Raw genomic sequence first — 23,117 nt, 5'->3', positions numbered from 1 at the left:
CTTGGCAATTGTTGTGCTCATGTTTAAGCTCTTGCATCATATACTTTGCACCCATTAATGAAGAAATACATAGAGCATGCTAAAATTTGGTTTGCATATTTGGTCTCTCTAAGGTCTAGATAATTTCTAGTATTGAGTTTGAACAACAAGGAAGACGGTGTAGAGTCTTATAATGTTTTCAATATGTCTTTTATGTAAGTTTTGCTGCACCGCTTCATCCTTGTGTTTGTTTCAAATAGCCTTGCTAGCCTAAACCTTGTATCGAGAGGGAATACTTCTCATGCATCCAAAATACTTGAGCCAACCACTATGCCATTTGTGTCCACCATACCTACCTACTACATGGTATTTCTCCGCCATTCCAAAGTAAATTGCTTGAGTGCTACCTTTAAATTTCCATTCTTCACCTTTACAATATATAGCTCATGGGACAAATAGCTTAAAAAATATTGTGGTATTGACTATGTACTTATGCACTTTATCTCTTATTAAGTTGCTTGTTGTGCGATAACCATGTTCCTGGGGACGCCATCAACTACTCTTTGTTGAATATCATGTGAGTTGCTATGCATGTTCATCTTGTCTGAAGTAAGGGCGATCTACCACCTTATGGTTAGAGCGTGCATATTGTTAGAGAAGAACATTGGGCCGCTAACTAAAGCCATGATCCATGGTGGAAGTTTCAGTTTTGGATATATATCCTCAATCTCATATGAGAAAATTAATTGTTGCTACATGCTTATGCATAAAAGAGGAGTCCATTATCTGTTGTCTATGTTGTCCCGGTATGGATGTCTAAGTTGAGAATAATCAATATCGAGAAATCCAATGCGAGCTTTCTCCTTAGACCTTTGTACAGGCGGCATAGAGGTACCCCTTTGTGACACTTGGTTAAAACATGTGCATTGCGATAATCCCGGTAGTCCAAGCTAATTAGGACAAGGTGCGGGCACTATTAGTATACTATGCATGAGGCTTGCAACTTGTAAGATATAATTTACATGATACATATGCTTTATTACTACCGTTGACAAAATTGTTTCTTGTTTTCAAAATCAAAGCTCTAGCACAAATATAGCAATCGATGCTTTCCTCTTTGAAGGACCATTCTTTTACTTTTATTGTTGAGTCAGTTCACCTATTTCTCTCCACCTCAAGAAGCAAACACTTGTGTGAACTGTGCATTGATTCCTACATACTTGCATATTGCACTTATTATATTACTCTATGTTGACAATATCCATGAGATATACATGTTATAAGTTGAAAGCAACCGCTATATGATTCATTTGTTTACTCATGTCATATACATTGTTTTGATCGCTGCATTCACTACATATGCTTACAAATAGTATGATCAAGATTATGATGGCATGTCACTCCAGAAATTATCCTTGTTTATCGTTTACCTGCTCGGGACGAGCAGGAACTAAGCTTGGGGATGCTGATACGTCTCCGACGTATCGATAATTTCTTATGTTCCATGCCACATTATTGATGATATCTACATGTTTTATGCACACTTTATGTCATATTCGTGCATTTTCTGGAACTAACCTATTAACAAGATGCCGAAGTGCCGATTCTTGTTTCTGCTGTTTTTGGTTTCAGAAATCCTAGTAAGGAAATATTCTCGGAATTGGACGAAATCAACGCCCAGGGTCCTATTTTGCCACGAAGCTTCCAGAAGACCGAAGAGGAGACGAAGTGGGGCCACGAGGTGGCCAAACAACAGGGCGGCGCGGCCCAAGCCCTGGCCGCGCCGACCTAGGATGTGGGCCCCTCGTGACGCCCCTTGACCTGCCCTTCCGCCTACAAATAGCCTTCGTCGTGAAACCCCCAGTACCGAGAGCCACGATACGGAAAACCTTCCAGAGACGCCGCCGCCGCCAATCCCATCTCGGGGGATTCAGGAGATCGCCTCCGGCACCCTGCCGGAGAGGGGAATCATCTCCCGGAGGACTCTACGCCGCCATGGTCGCCTCCGGAGTGATGTGTGAGTAGTCTACCCCTGGACTATGGGTCCATAGCAGTAGCTAGATGGTTGTCTTCTCCCCATTGTGCTTAATTGTCGGGTCTTGTGAGCTGCCGAACATGATCAAGATCATCTATCTGTAATTCTATATGTTGTGTTTGTTGGGATCCGATGAATAGAGAATACCATGTTATGTTGATTATCAATTTATATCTATGTGTTGTTTATGATCTTGCATGCTCTCCGTTACTAGTAGATGCTCTGGCCAAGTAGATGCTTGTAACTCCAAGAGGGAGTATTTATGCTCGATAGTGGGTTCATGTCTCCGTGAATCTGGGGAAGTGACATAAATCTCTAAGATTATGGATGTGCTGTTGCCACTAGGGATAAAACATTGGTGCTATGTTCGAGGATGTAGTTACTGATTACATTACGCGCAATACTTAATGCAATTGTCTGTTGTTAGCAACTTAATGTTGAGGGGGTTCGTATGATAACTGAAGGTGGACTTTTTAGGCATAGATGCATGCTGGATAGCGGTCTATGTACTTTGTCATAATGCCCAATTAAATCTCACTATACTCATCATAATATGTATGTGCATGGTCATGCCCTCTCTATTTGTCAATTGCCCAACTGTAATTTGTTCACCCAACATGTTGTTTATCTTATGGGAGAGACACCTCTAGTGAACTGTGGACCCCGGTCCAATTCTCTATACTGAAAGACAATCTACTGCAATACTTGTTCTACTGTTTTCTGCAAACAATCATCTTCCACACTATACATCTAATCCTGTGTTACAGCAAGCCGGTGAGATTGACAACCTCGCTGTTTCGTTGGGGCAAAGTACTTGGTTTGTGTTGTGCAGGTTCCACGTTGGCGCCGGAATCCCTGGTGTTGCGCCGCACTACATCTCGCCGCCATCAACCTTCAACGTGTTTCTTGGCTCCTACTGGTTCGATAAACCTTGGTTTCATACTGAGGGAAAACTTGCCGCTGTACGCATCACACCTTCCTCTTGGGGTTCCCAACGGACGCGTGCTGTACGCGTATCACCCGTCGAGTGAAACTCGGAGGAAGAGGGATCACTCGGAAGGAGAGAAGAAGGGAGAGAATTATGGTGTCTTCCCTTTTTCGGGTGATGATGTTGACTGTTGTGCAGGTTTTGTCAGTGAGCAGGAGGTGCAAGCGAGGGAGCGAGTCGAGCGAGGCCGAGAATGAGAGATTTTTTTTGTGAGAGGGACAACCGAAGGATCCAGAAGGACCCACAGACTCCCAATACGCATCCTGATGCGTCTTCTCTTGACAAAGAAAATGGCTGGGAGTTTGCGTACCTATTGCACGTGACTTGTGCTCACTGAAGTGTGGGACCTCACGCATGGGAACCACACGTAAGTGACAGACCTGTTGGTGTAAAAACTCGGTTGATTATTATAGTGCATTAGAACAAAGTTTCCTATGGATTCAAGGGTAGGAAATCCAAGTTAACTCATTTACATGACATTATTTTATCCATGAAGCAAAGTTGACACACCTATCAATTTCCCGTACATTTTGGAGTGACTAAGAAGGATCCAGGCTTACTTATTCGTTTTCACGTGTAAAACTTGTCTAAATCTTGGTCAAACCACATTGGCAGAAAATTTAAAAAAACTGAAAAATGAAAAACCAAAGCACATAGTCTTATATGTCATATAGTAAGCATTAAAGTTGATAAACAAGGTGTAGACATATTCAAACCATACAAATCATGTATCTACCCCCTAACCCCTAAACTATGTCTTATGAAGTCATGCATGAAGAGAAGTGGTTTTGGGTTTCAAACATGGAATTTTCAAAAACCTCCCAAAAACTTCATTTTATAGTGACTAAGAAGGATACATGCTTCCCTTTTCATTTTCATGTTTTAAACTTGTTTAAATCTTGGTCAAACCTAGGATTCGACCAAGATTCAAATGGGCACAAAAAAACTGAAAAACAAAAGCACATAGTGTTCTTATATATGTCATATCGTAAGCATTCAAGTTGATAAACAAGGTATAGATATATCCAAACCAGACAAATCATTTATCTACCCCCTTGTCGATCTTATGAAGTCTAGCATGAAGAAAAGTTGTTTTGGGTTTCAAACATGGAAATTTCAAGAACATCCCAAAAGCTTCATTTTAGAGCGACTAAGAAGGATCCAGGCTTACCTTTCCATTTTCATGTTTTAAACTTGTTTAAATCTTGGTGAAATCTAGGATTTGACCAAGATTCAAATGGACCAAGATTCAAATGGGCATAAAATAAAAAAATAGAAAAATGAAAAACCAAAGCGCACATAGTCTTCGATCTTATGTCATACAGTAAGCATTAAAGTTGGTAAACAAGGTCTAGACATATTCAAACCAGACAAATCATGTATCTACCCCCTAACCCCTCAACTCTGTCTTATAAAGTCAAGCATGAAGATAATTGGTTTTGGGTTTCAAACATGGAAATTTCAAAAACCTCCCAAAAACTTCATTTTAGGGTGACTAAGAAGGATACAGGCTTCCCTTTTCATTTTCATGTTCTATACTTGTTTAAATCTTGGTCAAACCTATGATTTGACCAAGATTCAAATGTGCATCAAAATTCAAAAAAAAATCAGAAAAATGAAAAACCAAAGCACATAGTTTTCTTATGTCATATAGTAAGCATTAAAGTTGATAAACAAGGTCTATACATATTCAAACTAGAAATATCATGTATCTACCCCCTAACCCTAAACTTTGTCTTATGTAGTCAAGCATGAAGAGAAGTGGTTTTGGGTTTCAAATATGGAAATTTCAAAAACCTATCAAAAGCTTCATTTTAGAGTGACTGTCTAAGAAGGATCCATGCTTACCTTTTCATTTTCATATTTTAAACTTGTTTAAATCATTGTCAAGCCTAGGATTTGACCAAGATTTAAATGGGCATAAAATTAAAAAATCGGAAAAATGAAAAACAAAAGCACATAGTCTTCTTATGTCACATATATATATATATATATATATATATATATATATATATATATATATATATAGTAAGCATTCAAAAGTTGATAAACAAGGTCTAGACATATTCAATCATGTATCTAGCCCAAACCCTAAACTATGTCTTATGAAGTCAAGCATGAAGAGAAGTGTTTTTTGGTTTCAAACATGGAAATTTCAAAAACCTCCCAAAAGCTTCATTTTAGAGTGACTAAGAAGGATCCATGCTTACCTTTTCATTTTCATGTTTTAAACTTGTTTAAATCATTGTCAAGCCTAGGATTTGACAAAGATTTAAATGGGCATAAAAATAAAAAAATCGGAAAAATGAAAAATAAAAGCACATAGTCTTCTTATGTCACATATATATAGTAAGCATTCAAAAGTTGATAAACAAAGTCTAGACATATTCCAATAAGATAAATCATGTATCTACCCCTAACCCTAACTCTGTCTTATGAAGTCAAGCATGAAGAGAAGTGGTTTTTGGTTTCAAACATGCATGGAAATTTCAAAAACCTCCCAAAATCTTCATTTTAGAGTGACTAAGAAGGATCCAGGCTTACCTTTTCATTTTCATGTTTTAAACTTGTTTAAATCTTGGTCAAACCTAGTATTTGACCAATATTCAAATGAGCATAAAATAAATAAAACAAATAAAATAAAAAACCAAAGCACATAGTCTTCTTATGACATGTAGTAAACATTCAAGTTCATAAACAAGCTCTAGACATATTCAAACCAGTCAAATCATGTACACCCTAACCCTAAACTTTGTCTTAATTATATATGAAGTCAAGCATGAAGAAGAGAAGTGTGGTTTTGGGTTTCAAACATGGAAATTTCAAAAACCTCCCAAAAGCTTCATTTTAATTAGACTGACTGGTTAATTAAGAAGGATCTATGATTAATTACCTTTTCATTGTCATGTTTAAACTTGTTTAAATCTTGGTCGAACCTAGGATTTGACCAAGATTCAAATGGGCATAAAAAATTAGAAAAAATCAAAAGAATGAAAAACCAAAGCACATAGCCTTCTTATGTCATATAGTAAGTATTCAAATTGATAAACATGGTCTAGGCATATTCAAACCAGAAAAATCATGTATCTACCCCTAACCCTAAACTCTGTCTTATGAAGTCAAGCACGAACATAAGTGGTTTTTGGTTTCAAACATGGTAAATTCAAGAACCTCCCAAAAGCTTCATTTTAGGGTTTCTAAGAGAAGGATCCAGACTTACCTTTTCATTTTCACATGTTAAAGTTGTTTAAATCTTGCTCAAACCTAGGATTTACCAAGATTCAAATGGGCATAGAAATCAAAAAATGAAATACCAATGCACATAGTCCTCTTATGTCATATAGTAAGCATTCAAGTTGATAAACAAGGTCTAGACATATTCAAACCAAACAAATCATGTATCTACCCCTTACCGACCCTAAAATTCGTCTTATGAAGTCAAGCATGAAGAGAAGTGGTTTTGGGTTTCAAACATGGAAATTTCAAAAACCTCCCAAAAGCTTCATTTTAGAGCGACTAAACGATCGTTGCTTATCTTTTCATTTTCATGTTTTAAACTTATTTAAATCTTGGTCAAACCTAGGATTTGACCAAGATTCAAATGGGCATAAAAATTCAGACAAAAAATCTAAAGAATGAAAAACCAAAGCACATAGCCTTCTTAATTATGTCATATAGTAAACATTCAAGTTGATAAACAAGGTCTAGACATATTCAAACCAGAAAAATCATGTATCTACCCCTAACCCTAAACTCTGTCTTAGGAAGTCCAGCATGAAGAAAAGTGGTTTTGGGTTTCAAACATGCATGGAAATTTCAAGAACCTCCCAAAAGCTTCATTTTAGAGTGACTACGAAGGATCCATGCTTACACCTTTTCATTTTCATGTTTTAAACTTGTTTAAATCCTGGTCAAACTTGGGATTTGACCAAGATTCAAATGGGCATAAAATTCAAAAAAAAATAGATAAATGAAAAACCAAAGCACATAGTCTTCTTATGTCATATAGTAAGCATTCAAGTTGATAAACAAGGTCTAGACATATTGAAACCAGACAAATCATGTATGTACCCCTATCCCTAAACTATGTCTTATGAAGTCTAGCATGAAAGAAGTGGTTTTGGGTTTCAAACATGGAAATTTCAAAAACCTTCCAAAAGCTTCATTTTGGATTGACTAAGGAGGATCCATGCTTAGTTATTCATTTTCATGTTTTAAACTTGTTTAAATCTAGGTCAAACCTAAGATTTGACCAAGATTCAAATAGACATAAAAAATCAACTGTTTACAACAGCACACAAAATAAACATGAAATTACATCTAAATCCCTAACTTTTACATGGAGGACCCCTGGCCGAAAGCAAGAAATGCGATCGGGTCTTGAATCTTGATGCGTCTTCTCTTGACAAAGAAGATCGCTGGGAGTTTGCGTATGTACAGCACGTCACTTGTGCTCACTGAAGTGTGGGACCTGACGCATGGGCAACACACGTAAGTGACATGGATTCAAGGGTAGGGAAGCCAAGAGAAAAAGACGAGAATTTGAACAAAAATAACCCAATCTTGCTAGTATGTTGAAAGTTTGTTTTTCCCAATCTTTTTGACTTTGGGTTATTTCTGTCTATTTTGCCGAAAAAACGAGGACAGAGACTGGAGACGAGTTGAGGATTTCTGGTGTCGAAAAGATGCATCTAGCTTCAGAGTACGTCGATTAAGACTTCCCTGAGCAACACTAGTCCGACGTAAGTACAGTGTATACAGACAAGACAGGGACCCGACATTGCTACCCACGTCCCTCTGCGCCCCTTCAAAGAAATCATACTCCGTACTAGAATCTCGAATCGTAGGAATTAGTCTGACACGATTTCTGATTTTTTAATTCATAGGATTGCAATTTTCAGAATTCATTGACAATACATTTTTATATAAAAACAAAAAATCCTTCATTGTGTAACCGTATGTTATTATTTCTTTTGGTTTTCACACGTAATCAAACGTTATTGGATCCAAATACCGTTGTTTCTCAATCCTATATATTTGGAGATGATCATCACTCTCTAATCATACAATTTTCATATTCCCGCACTTTGAAAATCTTGCGAATAATCAAAGCAGCCAAAATTTATGATGTGTATTGTATATGTTTATGGCATGCTTAGTTTCATCGAATATTGTTTGGTTGCATCGCGGGGAAACCACGTGAATTTAGATTAATTGTTGCATGTTTGTTTGTGGTGTGACCAAGTGCTTTTGCAACGAAACAACCCCCCCCCACCATGCACGCATTGTTTGGGTCGCATGCATGATGTGTACAAAATGTTAAAATAGAAATAATGCAGGAATCGAATATGATTGCATGTTGAATTAATCCTATATGAAAGAAATCACACAAATTTGAATTCCATGTTCTTTGGTTGTAGTTCTACACAAAAAACACGAGAATTAGTATGAATTATCATGTATTCAAGAATCAAAGGAGCCACTGAGATTTGAATCCCACAAAATTTCTATGAATTTCTTCGAACCAAACAAGCCCAACAAGATTCCTAAGGAATATAATACAACGAATCAAACGGCTTCCGTTGTTGGAATATTTCCTTAGGACATCAATCCTATAGACACTATATGATCCAGTTTCAGCGACAATCTGGTCGGTGTAGGCTCGAGGAGGCCAATTGTATATATATGTTTGGACCCGGTTGGTTGAGTGATCATGCTCGTGACATCTAGCCTGAAAGGTAAAATTCGGGCAAGGCCAACGTGATGCCACAATACTTTTGAAATATTCAAAAGCGCGTAATATTTGTGAAATTTTAATAATAGCTACTACTTATGTGATTTTTTCGCTCATACGCTTATTGGGGGGTAGGCTAACCCTAATGGCCTCCTCAAGATCCCTACCTCTACCAAGGTTTCCCGAGTTCATCCACCTCGACGGGTTTCTTGCCACTTTCGACCATGTTGTGGGCCTCATTTCGGGTTCCCGTACCACGACCAGTCCTTATCAGGAGTCCCGAACCCGATGCCATAATATTTGTTTGAAAAAATTCAAGACCGCACAATATTTGTTGAAATAAATGAATACATATTTTTAAATAGCTAAATAAAAGAAGTATGAATTTTGAAAAATCTATTTTTTCTAAAACATTAATTGGAGCATTGACATGTTGAACCCACTTGTCGATTTTGCTATCAACATGACTAACTAGCTGATTAGATAACCAAGTGGTGCAATTTGCAACATTTTAGACCACCACATGGTGGAAACTGCAAAAAATGTCCAAGTGGTGGTTTGTGCAACATATAGAGCAAGACAAGATATGGTAGTACAAGATGAATGTGCACTGCCATGGGCCCGTGGTAATATATCATGATGATGGCAAAGGATCTTTTCTCTGCTGAAACTGTCCAGAGCTGATTTGATGAGACAAAATACAGCTCCACGGCGTGCAAGGACAGCTATACAATACATTAGCTTCTTCTCGGGTCACACGCCTTCACGACAGGTGCAGTAAGTGCAGCAGAGACCAGAGAGAGAAGGCACGCCCGTAGTACTCGTATATTGATTTCAATTCAAATTGTTTTTTTGCCTGCCTCTCCGTCTTCTTCATCTCCATCTTCTCTGGTGACCCCGCCTACACCAGCAGCCCCTGCACCACCGCCGCCATGCCTTTTCGGATCATCTCGAGCCACCTGTTTAATGGTACTAGTAGGAGTTGTGGACTTTTATCCATATCGCTCTACCAGCTGCCGCTCACTGTCCTCCAATACCTCATACCCGAACGCCATTGCGTCCCACTCCCACACACCCCCACACCCACTTGACCGCATCCTTCCAATGGCGAGATCGATCAATGAGAGTGGCGGATTCTTGGGTGTTTGCTGATGGCCCCTTTGAAGAAATCGCATCCCGATGCGATGTCATCACCGCCGCGAGCCTCGTCGGTTCATGCAAGTTTTATCATGATTCAGCAACACAAAGTGTAGCTCTGCCTGCATCTCAGCCGTTTGGCTTGCCCTGTGTTCTTCATACTCACCAAACTTAGGTACCCTCCGCGCACAATCCCTTCTCCCGCGTCGTCAAGTTCAAGCAGCAGGGTGCGCAGAAGGGCGAGCAGCAGGATTCGAAAGAGCGCAAGGGTACATTGTGCCAACTGACGCCGCTGGACAGGATCTCTTCCGATGCCGTGATTCCAGATGGTGGTACGGGCATGTGGGCAGGCGCGAATGGAGATTGGATCGCTCTTCTTGGCTTTCCCTGGAATTGGGAGCTTGTCAATGTGTACACTGGTCGCCGGATTCCTCTACCAGCAATACGTGAGTTTAAATCCACCCCGGATAAACTTGTGTTCGAGTCTAATGATCAACATCTTCAACTGCTGAAGATAGCTATTTGCCGAGTTCCAACAGCTGCTTCAAATTATACTAGTTTCTTTGTTCTTGCCATCTTCAACGCGGCAATTGCAGTCCTTCACTGTGCTTCTAGCCGATGGACAGTTCTTGACAACCAGTTTTTAGCGTTTGGCTACTCCGATGCAATCATCCACAAGGGTATTGTATTTGCTGTAACTCAGACAGGCGAAGTTTATGCATGGAATCAACTTTCTTGGGGTAATTTTTCTCATCTCATATGATGTGTTTTCGCTATTACCTGCTAGTTTCAGATATAGCTTTAGCCTTTTTCTTTTTGTTGTGCAGTTTTCGTGTCATGCATGTACCTTTCCCCCTCTATATTCAATCAAAATCAGCAGCGATATGCCTTTGAGTCAAAATAAAGTACTCCCTCATATCCAAATCAAATTGACTCTGCTTTGTCTAGCGAGTGCATCTAGCTAGACAAACTTGAGTCAATTAATTTGTGCATATCTAGCTAGATACATCCAGTTGAGTCAATTAATTTGGATCGGAGGCAGTATTTTAGCTAGTATCATTATTCATGTATGTAATGAACTAATCAAGTTTTGCTGAACTGACTTCAAGCTGTGCTTTCCTCTGCAAGGTCCTTTGTTGATCAGCACAGCACCTATTCCTTTGCAAGGTCGGTAAAATCTTGGCTCCTGGTGGTTAGCACGATCTCCTGATGGTTCTAGACTTTTTCTGGTCCATACCTGGGGCGTTACTGACGGGCGGGATTATACTGGACTGGTTCGTATTTTACCTGCTGCTGCTACCTCTGAGGGTCGTCATGGTCGCACTATTAGCGGGTATGGTAAGGGTTTATTTGGCTGCGAGGTGTACAGCATGGACACCAGTCAGTTGATGCCACCGAGGCCATGGAGGAGGATTATTTCCCTTGGATCATATTCTCTCTTCCTTGGAGTGAACTATCCGATTATCATTCCAGTAGAAGAAGGGGCAGAATATGACCGTCCAAATATGGCGAGAAGCAACTCTGTTTACACATCTCACCATGCAGTAGGCCTTGCATATCCTCCTTCTCCAGAAATTTGCCGCTTCAGTTTGAATTCTGAAGACTGTACTGTTGGTTTCCAAACCAACATTAGATGGACATGGCGGCAGGTTCCGTTGTGGTTCATCCCAAGCTTCGCCAACGCCCGGCAATGGAACCTGCCTTCACACACAGTCCGTAAAGAAGGGCTGATGTATTTTATGTAATACTCGTGTTGCAATGCAAGATTTGTATCTGTTGAACTATTTCATTTGCATGTTTATCTCTACCTAGGCTACTCCCTTTCCGTAAGTAGTTGTGTTGTACTATCTGTTGAACTATTTCCTTTGCCTGTTATCTCTACCTAGGCTACTCCTCCGTAGTTGTTAAATTGATGTAATGCTCCTACAACGCAGGCTACACTGGGCGTGTGGCCTGTAATGTTATCAAACACCTTTTGTACTCGTTCTAGTAAGCATTTCACACGATAGCTCATATAATTAAAGTACTCCTACAACGTATTAGTTGAAAGATATCTCTCATAATTAAGTAGCCCTCTTTGAGCTTATGCGAAACATAAATGACTATTTTAGAAATATATACTCTCGTCACAAGATTATATTAAAAACAATGGTACGTAGTTCTATTAGAAAAAAAAAGTGTGAATAGTAGAATGATGTATAAGTGTTTTTTGAGGTCTGTGCATAGCTAGTGTTCATTGTGCAAAAGCACTTAGACTAGTCACAATGGGAAGTATCATAGACTAGTATCATACATACTCCCTCCGTCCTCAAATAAGTGGACATCTAGCCTCAAACTTTGTCCATGAAAGAGTGTACTTCTATGTTCCCAATGTACTTTAAATTAGCAAAAGTTATTTCTCTCTCATCGCATGGAAATCAAACCCAATAATATTCAACACATGTTATCTTAATTTTGTACATGCACTTAGCCTATTGGAGATGAAATAATTAAAGAGGAGAGAGATGTTGGTTGCATCTTCCCAATGCAATTTTTCTCTCTTTTTTACTAATTTACCTTGAAAATCCCGCACGTCCACTTATTTATGGACGGAGGGAATATGATACTAGTTTATGATACAACACCTACAATGCATAGTATCATGAATTAGTATCATAGTTCCATTCTATTTAATGTTTTGTAGAATCTCAATACAAATATGTGTACATGATGTGTTTGCCTCTAAAAATTTTAGTTTTACGTGCTATGATACTGTATCTACCTATGATACTAATTTCACCTCTCTCATCATTAATTGATGTGCCACATAAGATTTATACCTACATGACATGCATGATACTACTACTACCTATGATACTCCCATTGTGGATAGTCTTAGTTGAAGCAAAACCGAGCCGTGGCCCGCCCAACCTAGAAAAATTAAGCCTATGTTATTTGTAAAATTCGGCGTAATATTAGCTCATTTTACTTTCTCTCAGCTTGTTGTCCCTCCAACATTTCTTGTCAAGCTTCACCGCTATGCAAAAGGCTAAGAGCATCCACTATGTTGTCCACAAGACCTATCTACAAGGAAAAAGTAGTTGATAAGGTTGTAGTGGAGGTTATCCACAAGTAATATTTCCTTGGGCTGCATGATTCGTAGGAATATGAAAAAACATATGATTAGTATAGCATGCCTAGTCGAATCCTGTAGGAAGATGAGTTCTCTTTGATCCAGCCAAAGGAATTATCAATGAGATATGACCTCATGTTTATTTTCTATAGGATTATTTCCTATAGGATATGTTCCCATGAATCAAACAACTAGCTGGTGTAGGAAAAAATCCCGTAGAATCAAACAACTAGCAATCAAAAATAATTTATCTCTCATTCCTCTGTCGTGCATGTGGGTACACCAATAGCATATACATGTTGGTCCCATCTTAATGCTAAGGTTCAGTTCATCATACATAGTGGGAAACTTCACAAGATAAATGGGACCCAAGTTATGGCGAAAGTTAATATTATTACTATATATATACACACATAGTTTCATTCGATTTGAATTATAGGTTTGTGAGCAAATATATATTTAGTTTGAACTAGTGCTCGAGTACGTAAGAAGCTATTTAATCACAAGCTTCATAGATTTTAAAACAAGGCATCTACATATTACTGGATTTTTTCAAAATATTCAGAATAGTTTTTTTTAGCTTCGAAGTAAGAGATAGTTTGGAACGTTGGATCTCAAATGGATGGTAGATGGTGGCACATAGTCACAATGTATCTTGGAAGCATCAAGTCACTGAAGCTCTGTCCGGTTTCCAAACCAAGCTAAGAAAGGCATTGAAAATGAAGTTCTGCTCTAAAACATCTCTCATTCCATTATGGTGCTCGCGCAGTTGCATGCTGCCCACGTGTTAAGGTACGTGTCTCTGGCATGTAGAGAACTACGATTATTGGCGAAAAATATATCGAAATGGAAACTGTAAAAAAAAACCTCTCTAGTCAACCTGATGTGACGAGACATCACTGCACCAAACGTCGTCGCAAATTTATAGATGGGTGGCGTGCTAGTATACCAACAGTCAAATCGGCGCCCAGTCGCAGCAGCAGCCTAGAGTACTACCTAGTTTTTGCCCCTTGCATGTCTATCATCTTCTTCTTCACCCTCCCAGAATCACGCGCACGCGCAGTATCTCGATCCCCACCACGCCGCATCGTTCCTTCCATAGCGCTCGCCCTCTCCTCCGAAATCCCCAAGCGCGGTTGCATCCGCCATCCACCTAAATCCATCTTCACGTGATGAATTATTCTAGGCTTTGCCGGGGCGGCGGGGAAGGCCACTGGGAGGCTCTCACCGGCGACAACACCGACCTCATCGCTGCGCATCTAGACGTTACCTACACCGTCCGACTTGCCGCATGTTCCAGGGAGCTCTACGACCGGATCAGCAAGGATGAAGGTAAGATGCACCATTGGGGTGAACCCTGCCTGCTGATGCCTCCGCCTGCTTATTGGTTCGATGAACACTGGGATTGGGCGACAGCATCTCGTCTGCATGATACCGTGCACGACCTGGTGCCCCTCGACCATCCTCGCCGTTCTGTCGCCCTGCCGTTCATGCACGACAGAAAATGGCTTGGCCCGAACGGCGACTGGATCGCCGCCGCCGATCATCATGGGTACCAGTGGTGCCTCGTGAACGTCTACACTGAGCGACATATCCCCCTTCCATCCCTACCTGCTTCGAAGATTGATCATTGTAGTTTTTCATATGAACCTGCATACTCTGTAAACTGGGGTCCAGCAATTGATTTGTTGAAGATTGTAATCTGCCAAGTGCCCACAAAAGGTGGGAGGTACGCAGATTACAAGCTCATCGCCTTGTTCGACAAAACGATTTTCTACCTTGAAGGGGGTGGCGACTGGAGAATGCTGGAGGCCCTTACACCTGCACCTGATTATCCAAATTACTGTGATGCCATTGAACTCGGTGGCCACGTTTTTGCGGTGGACGAAACTGACGGCTCCACGTACTTCTGGGACACCGCAAATGGTATTTTTTCAGTCCTTTTGCATTGCATGATACACTGCCTTAACCAATGAAGTTATTAATGAACTACCTTGTTTATATTTTACCTTTCTTAAATGACTTAATGATCACACCCCCTTTTGCTGAATATGAATGAACCGTTGCTTGCAATGAATTAGTAGTACTAATTAGCCACCAACAAACATAGTATGCTCAGTATGTGATTGCATTCCTGAATTAGTAACTCTACGCCAATGCAGAATATGGATGTAATTAACCAATATCTCAAAAGATAACGTAGCACTATGAAAGCACCCTTTTTGATAACCTTTTACACCCATTGTTTCATATATAACTAATTGATTTTGCCTCCAAAAGGAGGACGAGAGACCCCCGCCATCTGCATCAGAGAGATGCATAAGGACTTTCATAAGTATATGACTTAACGATCACATCCTTTATCTGAATATGAATGAACCGTTGCTTGCAATGAATTAGTACTAGTCAGTCATCAACAAACATAGTATACTCCGTATGTGAATGCATTCCTGAATTAGTAACTCTATGCAACTGCAGAATATGGATGTAATTAACAAGTATCTCAAATGTTAACGTAGAAACAGAAAAATAGAAGAAAATCATTTGTAATTACATGCGTACCTTATATTTTCTAGAGATCGGGGAAAAAGCGTTGATTGGATGTACCTACATGCAGATCAAACAGTTCTTTGTTTATATCGGTGAACAATCTGCAAAATGGTATAATTAATTTTGTTTTTGATACATTATTTCTCCCATTTTCTTGAATAGATTTCAGTTTCCCACAATTATCTTTGATTAGTGATTGTGACGTCCCCTCATTCAAAATAACTCAGGTTATCTTTTTCCTAATTCAGTGTTATTTAAGTTTGAGTAAGTTTACGACTAATATCTACAACCTCATATATATATAAGATTTAGCACCTGCAGGCCTAGCAAAGTTAGCTGCCTGTAGTTCCCTGTATAGTTCTTTCTTTTTGCTTTCTCAGTTTTTCGTAGCCTTGCTACAACCCTGTATGCTCTAATATATAATGATGCACGACTAGGCATGTGTTCGAGAAAAGAAAATCTAAATATCTTTTGTAATATATGAACCTATATTGATGTTTTAGATGTTGGTAGTATAACTTTCGATAAACTTGAACAGACTTAAATCAGTTTAACTTAGCACAACCACATGGCGTACCTTTTTTAGAACGCGAAAATGAGGTAAACAAATACCATGTGTACCCTTTACTATCAATAGTAGAGAAGAGATTATGAACCTTCAACTCTAAAATGCAAATTCTTCTGCTGAATGGATAGCTGCATCTGATACCTATTTTGCAAATGTTACCAGACTTGGGGTTAGCTATAAAAAGGCATTTCTTTCTTGTGAAGCTTAATGCACTACCAACACAACCAAAAGTCCGAACTGATCGCAAGGGCGGCAATTTTAGGATAAATTGCGAAAGCCAGGACTCGAACTCGAGACCCTGGCTCTGACACCATGTCAAGCTTCATCGACTAGCCAACGCAACCAAAAGTCCGAACTGATGGAAAGGTCTAGGCAATCCACTTATACAGTTAAACATTTCTTACCCTTCGGGTGGTCACAGGGAAGCTCTCTAATAGATCACTTAAGACAAAGGGAATTAACTACAGCACAAGACTTAAACTTAAGATGATATATATTTGTCAAAATTTGAATGTATCTATATGCTTTCAATGTCTAGATACATCTGAATTTGGACAAATCTCAGACACTTTCGGTGGGACAGAGGTAGTATATAACTGTGTATACACTAACTAGTGTCTAGTTTTGGCGAAGTTAAGACTAGTTTCGTGGGATGGATGCAGTATAACTGATATATTGGACACTCGATTTGAACACATGAATGACCAATGTCCTTAGCTTACATAGTTGTATTTATACTGTGAGCATGAACGATGAACAATGCTGCTGTTTGAATATGGTTGCCAGTAACACCCTATTCGTCTCCATTTATAATATTGCAGAAAACCTGATGCTCCCGTTTGTAATCCCGCCACCGGTGGTGGATGATCAAGAAGACGCGTGGTTCCTCGCTCCATCTCGCCGATGGCAAGCGATTGATGATCATCCTTACAGAAACAACATTGGGATTGCCAATGCTGAAGTACCTCCCGACATTCCCTATGCTGCTAATGGGCTTCAGCCTACGGCGGATCCTCCGTTGCCACCTACGTCTTTGAGCAGGATCCCTTATCTACTGCACGTGCAGGAGACTCTCTTTGGAGGCAGGTTAACAGCCTCGGCGACCACTCTCTGTTCCTCGGACTCAATTACCCGATCATTGCCAATCTGAAGAAGCGTGAATCCAAAGCTCCTGATTGCACATTGGTTCCATTCATGAGGAAAAACTGCGTCTACACAGCATACCGGAAGTTTCTTCATAATGATTACCCTAAAATTTTGCGCTGCAACCTCCAGCCAGATGAAGGTGAGACTGTGGGAGTTATCAGCCTTCCCAGAGATGGTTGGGGTATTGTCCGACAAGGGGCTATGTGGTTTAAGCCTGCTTTAAACATTGCCCGTTCGGTGTTACCTTTAAAAAAACACTGACGCACTTTTTTATTATGCTTGAAGTGTTGAGAAGTAGTACACTGTTTTTAGTATGTACTAGTTTGAATCAGTTTATTTGAAAACTGCCCTGCTTTTGTATTTCGTGTTGCCTTCATATTATAACCCATGCATGGCTGTTTTAGGATTGACTTTATTTCAGCACTATAATTACAATGTGTGTACGTCCTTTATAATATAGCCACCTCTTGTTGTGCCAAAAAGAAGGCACATACCAACACATGACTTTGGTTGTGCATGTGCGGTCCGCACAATGTAGCTACCCAGTTGAAAACGTCAAATTAAGCTGGTCCGCAGAATGTAGCTACCCAGTTGAAAACGTCAAAAAAAAAATAGCCACCTCTTGTTGATCATACTCATGAGAGGACCATTCCTATTTTTTTCTCCGCTAAAGGGTAAAGTACATCCCTGGGGGCAGTGATTCTTGCTGCAGGCCACTAAACATGCATCAACTACGAGCAAGGAAGTAGATGAGCGACCTAGGTGACTGTGCGGACCCCACTTGTGGACCAAAGAAAAAACATGTCAATACGGAACAGATGTACATACGACAACTCCTATATGATATGTGTATGTACGATTGAGCATCTGGAGGTGTGCTGCCACCTGCTACCTCACACGAAGGGTTTGGATCTTGTGTTTCGTACACGGATCGGACTGAAATTGTCATGTGCATAGCAAGGTTCATGTCAATAAGGCTGAGTTTGGCATCTAAGTCTAGGCAACAAATACTTTTGGGTTCCAACGGTCATCTACATGGTATTTGCTATTGGCCTACTTGCTCCGGCTGTCGAAGCCCAATAACTAGAAATGGGCCTTTCTGCTCATGCAATGTCGGCCCTTTTCTAAAGAACCACAGATCCTATGATTGGCAAAAAACAAAAACACGGAGATTCTACATAAAAGTTGTTTGTATTTATTTTGAATTATTGGGTTGCAATTTTTGAAACTGCTCATGGCCAATATGAAAATCCTTGATCGCTCCATACCCACATGGATCACGGTATTTTTAAAAATTCATAAAGTGGATTTGAAATTTAAAACATATCCTAATAATTCCATGATATATATTCTATTAACTTGCAAGATCTTGGAGCGAAAGAGCTTGTATTAGTCTGCAAAAATAATACAGATAAACCTGTCATTAACAAGAAATGAAGGTTTATCGTCCAAAGAGGATGGCATGTGGGACCCATGAGCCAGCAGCGTCCTCAACATTTCAAATGCGGTAGGATATCCAAAAAAAAAGAAGCAAGTATCCCGAAAATAGGGGTCAAAAATAAATCATAGAAAGGAAACATTTATAGTTCAGAGAGTCTGACATGTGGGACAGATTCTGCCAAGAAGATCCTCATCATTTCAAAGTCGGCAGAGGATCAAAAAGAAAAAAGGCAAATAGCCGTAAATTAGGGGTCAAAAGTAAATCCAACAAAGGAAACTTTTATTCTTCATAGAAGATGACATGTGGGACCGACCTGCCGACATCGTCCTCATCGTTTCAAAGGCCGCAGGGGATCAAAAGAAAAAAGGCAAATATCCGTAAATTAGGGGTAAAAAATAAATCCAACAAAGGAAAGGTTTATTGTTCATAGAGGCTGACATGTGGGACCCATGAGCCAGCAGCCTCCTCAATTTCAAAGGCGGCATAGGATCGAAAGAAAAAGGCAAGTGACCAAAAATCAGGGGGTAAAAAAATCCAAGAAAAGAAACGTTATTGTACATAGATGATGAAATGCGGGTCCCATGAGGCAGCTACTTACTCAACGTTTCAGAGGCGGCATGAGATCGAAAGAAAAAGGAAAGTGACCAAATATCAGGAGCAAAAAATAATCCAAGAAAAGAAACTTTTATTGTATATAGAGGATGACATATGGGTCCCATTTTGCAGCAGCGGTCTCAACGTTTCAAAGGCGGCATGAGATCGAAAGAAAAATGCAAGTGCCAAAACATCGGTAGCAAAAATAAACGAAGAAAAGAAACTTTATTGTACATAGAGTATGACATGCGGGTCCCATTTTTCAAGAGTGGTCTTAACGTTTCCAAGGGGCACGGGATCGAAAGAAAAAGGAAGTGACCAAATATCAGAGCCAAAAATAATCCAAGAAAAGAAACTTTATTGTACATAGAGGATGACATGCGGGTCCCATTTTGGTACAGCGGTCTCAACGTTTCCAAGGCGGCACGGGATCAAAAGAAAAAGGAAGTAACCGTAAATCAGGGGTAAAAATAATTCCAAGAAAGGAAACTTTTATTCTACATAGAGGAGGACGTGCGGGACCCACGAGCCAGCAGCTTCCTCAACGTTTCAGAAGCGGCATGATACCGAAAGAAAAAGGCAAGTGACAAATATCAGGTCCCAAAAATAATCCAAGAAAAAACGTTTATTGTACATAGAGGATGACATGCGGGTCCCATTTTGCAGCAGCGTTCTCAACGTTTCAAAGTTGGCATGAGATCGAAAGAAAAAGGCAAGTGAGAACTATATCGAGCCCAATATAATCCACGAAAGAAACTGTTATTGTGCATAGGGGGTGTCATGCGGGTCCCATCATGCAGCGGCGGTCTCGACGTTGCCAAGGCGGCATAGGACCAAAAGAAAAAGGAAGTAGGCAGAAATTAGGGGGTCAAAAATAAACTCCAAAAAAAGAAAGTTGATTGTACATAGAGGATGACATGCGGGTCCCATGAGTCAGCAGCTTACTCAACGTTTCCAAGGCAGCAGGGGATCAAAAGAAAATCAGAGGGTGAAAAAAATCCAAGAAAAGAAAGTTTTATAGTACATAGAGGATGACATGCGGGTCCAATGAGCCAGCAGGTTCCTCAACGTTTCAAAGGTGGCATGAGATCGAAAGAAAAAGGCAAGTGACCAAATATCAGGAGCCAAAAATAATAATCCAAGAAAAGTAATTTTTATTGTACATAGAGGATGACATGTGGGTCCCATTTTGCCGCAGCGGTCTCAGCGTTTCGAAGTCGGCATAAGATGGAAAGAAAAAGGCAAGTGACAAATATCAGGAGCCAAAAATAATCCAAGAAAAGGAATTATTGTACATAGAGGATGACATGCGGGTCCCATTTAGCAGCAGAGTTCTCAACGTTTCCAATGCGGCACAGGACCAAAAAAAAAAGGAAGTAGCCGTAAATCGGGGTCAAAAAATCCAAGAAAAGAAAGGTTTCAATTGGGCTGCATCTGGTCGCGTCGGGGCCTTTGAACTATCCTGCTGACGCCTTTGGACTCGTACAATTTCAGCCCACTCCAAAACAGGAAAGTCCTATGCTTCACAAAAACAAAAAACAAGGAGATTCAACATATAAGTTTGTTTATTTAAAAATAAAGATTTATTTTTTCCGTTTGCAATAGCTCAGAGCGAAATACACTGTTTATTGTCTGCAAAATAATCAAGATATCACATGTTTTTGTAAGGGGAGGCTGACATCGGGGACCCATGAGCCAGCAGCGTCGTCAACGTTTTAAAGACGGCAGAGGATCGAAAGAAAAAAATAAACCAAAAATTAGTTGGTAAAAAAAATAAAAATAAACATTTATCGTTCTGAGAGGATGACATGCGGGACCCATGAGGCAGCAGCATCCTCAACGATTCCAAGGCGGCAGGGGATCAAAAGAAAAAAAGGAAATATCCAGAAATTAATTAGGGGTTCAAAATAAATCCATCAAAGGAAAGTTTTATTGTTCATAGAGGATGGCATGTGGGACCAACCTGCCAACAAATGACGTTCTCATCGTTTCAAAGGGGGCAGGAGATCAAAAGAAAAAGGCAAGTAGCCAGAAATTAGGGGTAAAAAATAACTCCAAGAAAGGAAACTTTTATTGTTCGTAGAGGATGACATGCGGGACCCATGAGCCAGCAGCTTACTTAAAGTTTCAAAGGCGGCATGAGATCGAAAGAAAAAGGCAAGTGACAAAATATCAGGAGCCAAAGATAATCCAAGAAAAGAAACTTTATTTACATAGAGGATGACATGCGGGTCCCATTTTGCAGCAGCGGTCCCAACGTTTCAAATGCGGCTTGAGATCAAAAGAAAAAGAAAGTAGCCAGAAATTAGGGGGTAAAAAAATCCAAGAAATTAAAGTTGATGGACATAGAGGATGACATGCGGGTCCCATGAGCTAGCAGGTTCCTCAACATTTCAAACGTGGCATGAGATTGAAAGAAAAAGGCAAGTGACCAAATATGAGGAGCCAAAAATAATTCAAGAAAAGAAAGTTTTATAGTACATAGAGGATGACATGCGGGTCCCATGATCCTGCAGGTTCCTCAACGTTTCAAACGTGGCATGAGATCGAAAGAAAAAGGCAAGTGACCAAATATCAGGAGCCAAAAATAATTCAAGAAAAGAAACTTGATTGTACATAGAGGATGACATGCGGGTCCCATTTAGCAGCAGCGGTCTCACCGTTTGAGAGGCTGCGCGGGATCGAAAGAAAAAGGCAAGTGACCAAATATCAGGAGCCAAAAATAATCCAAGAAAAGAAATTTTATTGTACATAGAGGATGACATGCGGGTCCCATTTTGCAACAGCCGGTCTCAACATTTCCAAGGCGGCACAGACCAAAAGAAAAATGAAGTAGCCGTAAATCAGGGGTGAAAAATCCAAGAAAAGAAAGATTTCAATTGGGCTGCATCTGGACATCTGGGCCTTCGAACTATCCCTGCCGGGCCTTTTGACTCGTACAATTTTAGCCCACTCCAAAACAGGAAAGTTCGGATTTTTCTAAAAAAAACACAGAAAGTCCTATGCTTCGCAAAAACACAAAACAAGGAGATTCAACATATAAGTTTGTTTATGTAAAAATAAAGATTTAATTTATCCGTTTGCAATAGCTCGGAGCGAAATACAATGTTTATTGTCTCAAAATAATCAAGATATCACATGTTTCTTGTACGGGAGGCTGACATTGGGGACCCATGAGCCAAAGCAGCCGTCAACGTTTTAAAGGCGGCAGGGGATGGAAAGAAAAAAAATAAACCAAAAATCTGTTGGTAAAAAATCCAAGAAAAGAAACATTTTCGTTTACGAGAGGATGACATGCGGGACCCATGAGGCAGCTGCATCCTCGGCGTTTATTGTTCATAGAGGTTGACATGTGGGACCGTGAGCCAGCGCCCCGAACGTTTTAAAGGCTCAGGAGATCGAAAGAAAAAATAAGCCAAAAATCGTTTGGTCAACAAAATCCAAGAAAAGAAACATTTACCGTTACGAGAGGATGACATGCGGGACCCATGAGGCAGCAAGATCCTCAACGATTCCAAGGCGGCAGGGATCAAAGGAAAAAGGAAATATCCCGAAATTAATTAGGGGTTCAAAATAAATCCAGCAAAGGAAACTTTTATTGTTCACAGAGGATGACATGTGGGACCGACCTGCCAACAGCGTCCTCATCGTTTCAAAGGGGGAGGAGATCAAAAGAAAAAGGCAAATAGCCAGAAATTAGGGGTCAAAAATAACTCCAAGAAAGGAAACTTTTATTGTTCGTAGAGGATGACATGCGGGACCCATGAGCCAGCAGCTTACTCAACATTTCAAAGGCGGCATGAGATCGAAAGAAAAAGGCAAGTGACAAAATA

This window comes from Lolium perenne, chromosome 5 (genome assembly GCF_019359855.2).
Source record: "Lolium perenne isolate Kyuss_39 chromosome 5, Kyuss_2.0, whole genome shotgun sequence".
In the NCBI taxonomy this organism is placed as follows: domain Eukaryota; kingdom Viridiplantae; phylum Streptophyta; class Magnoliopsida; order Poales; family Poaceae; genus Lolium; species Lolium perenne.
Note: the sequence above shows the minus strand (reverse complement) of the source record.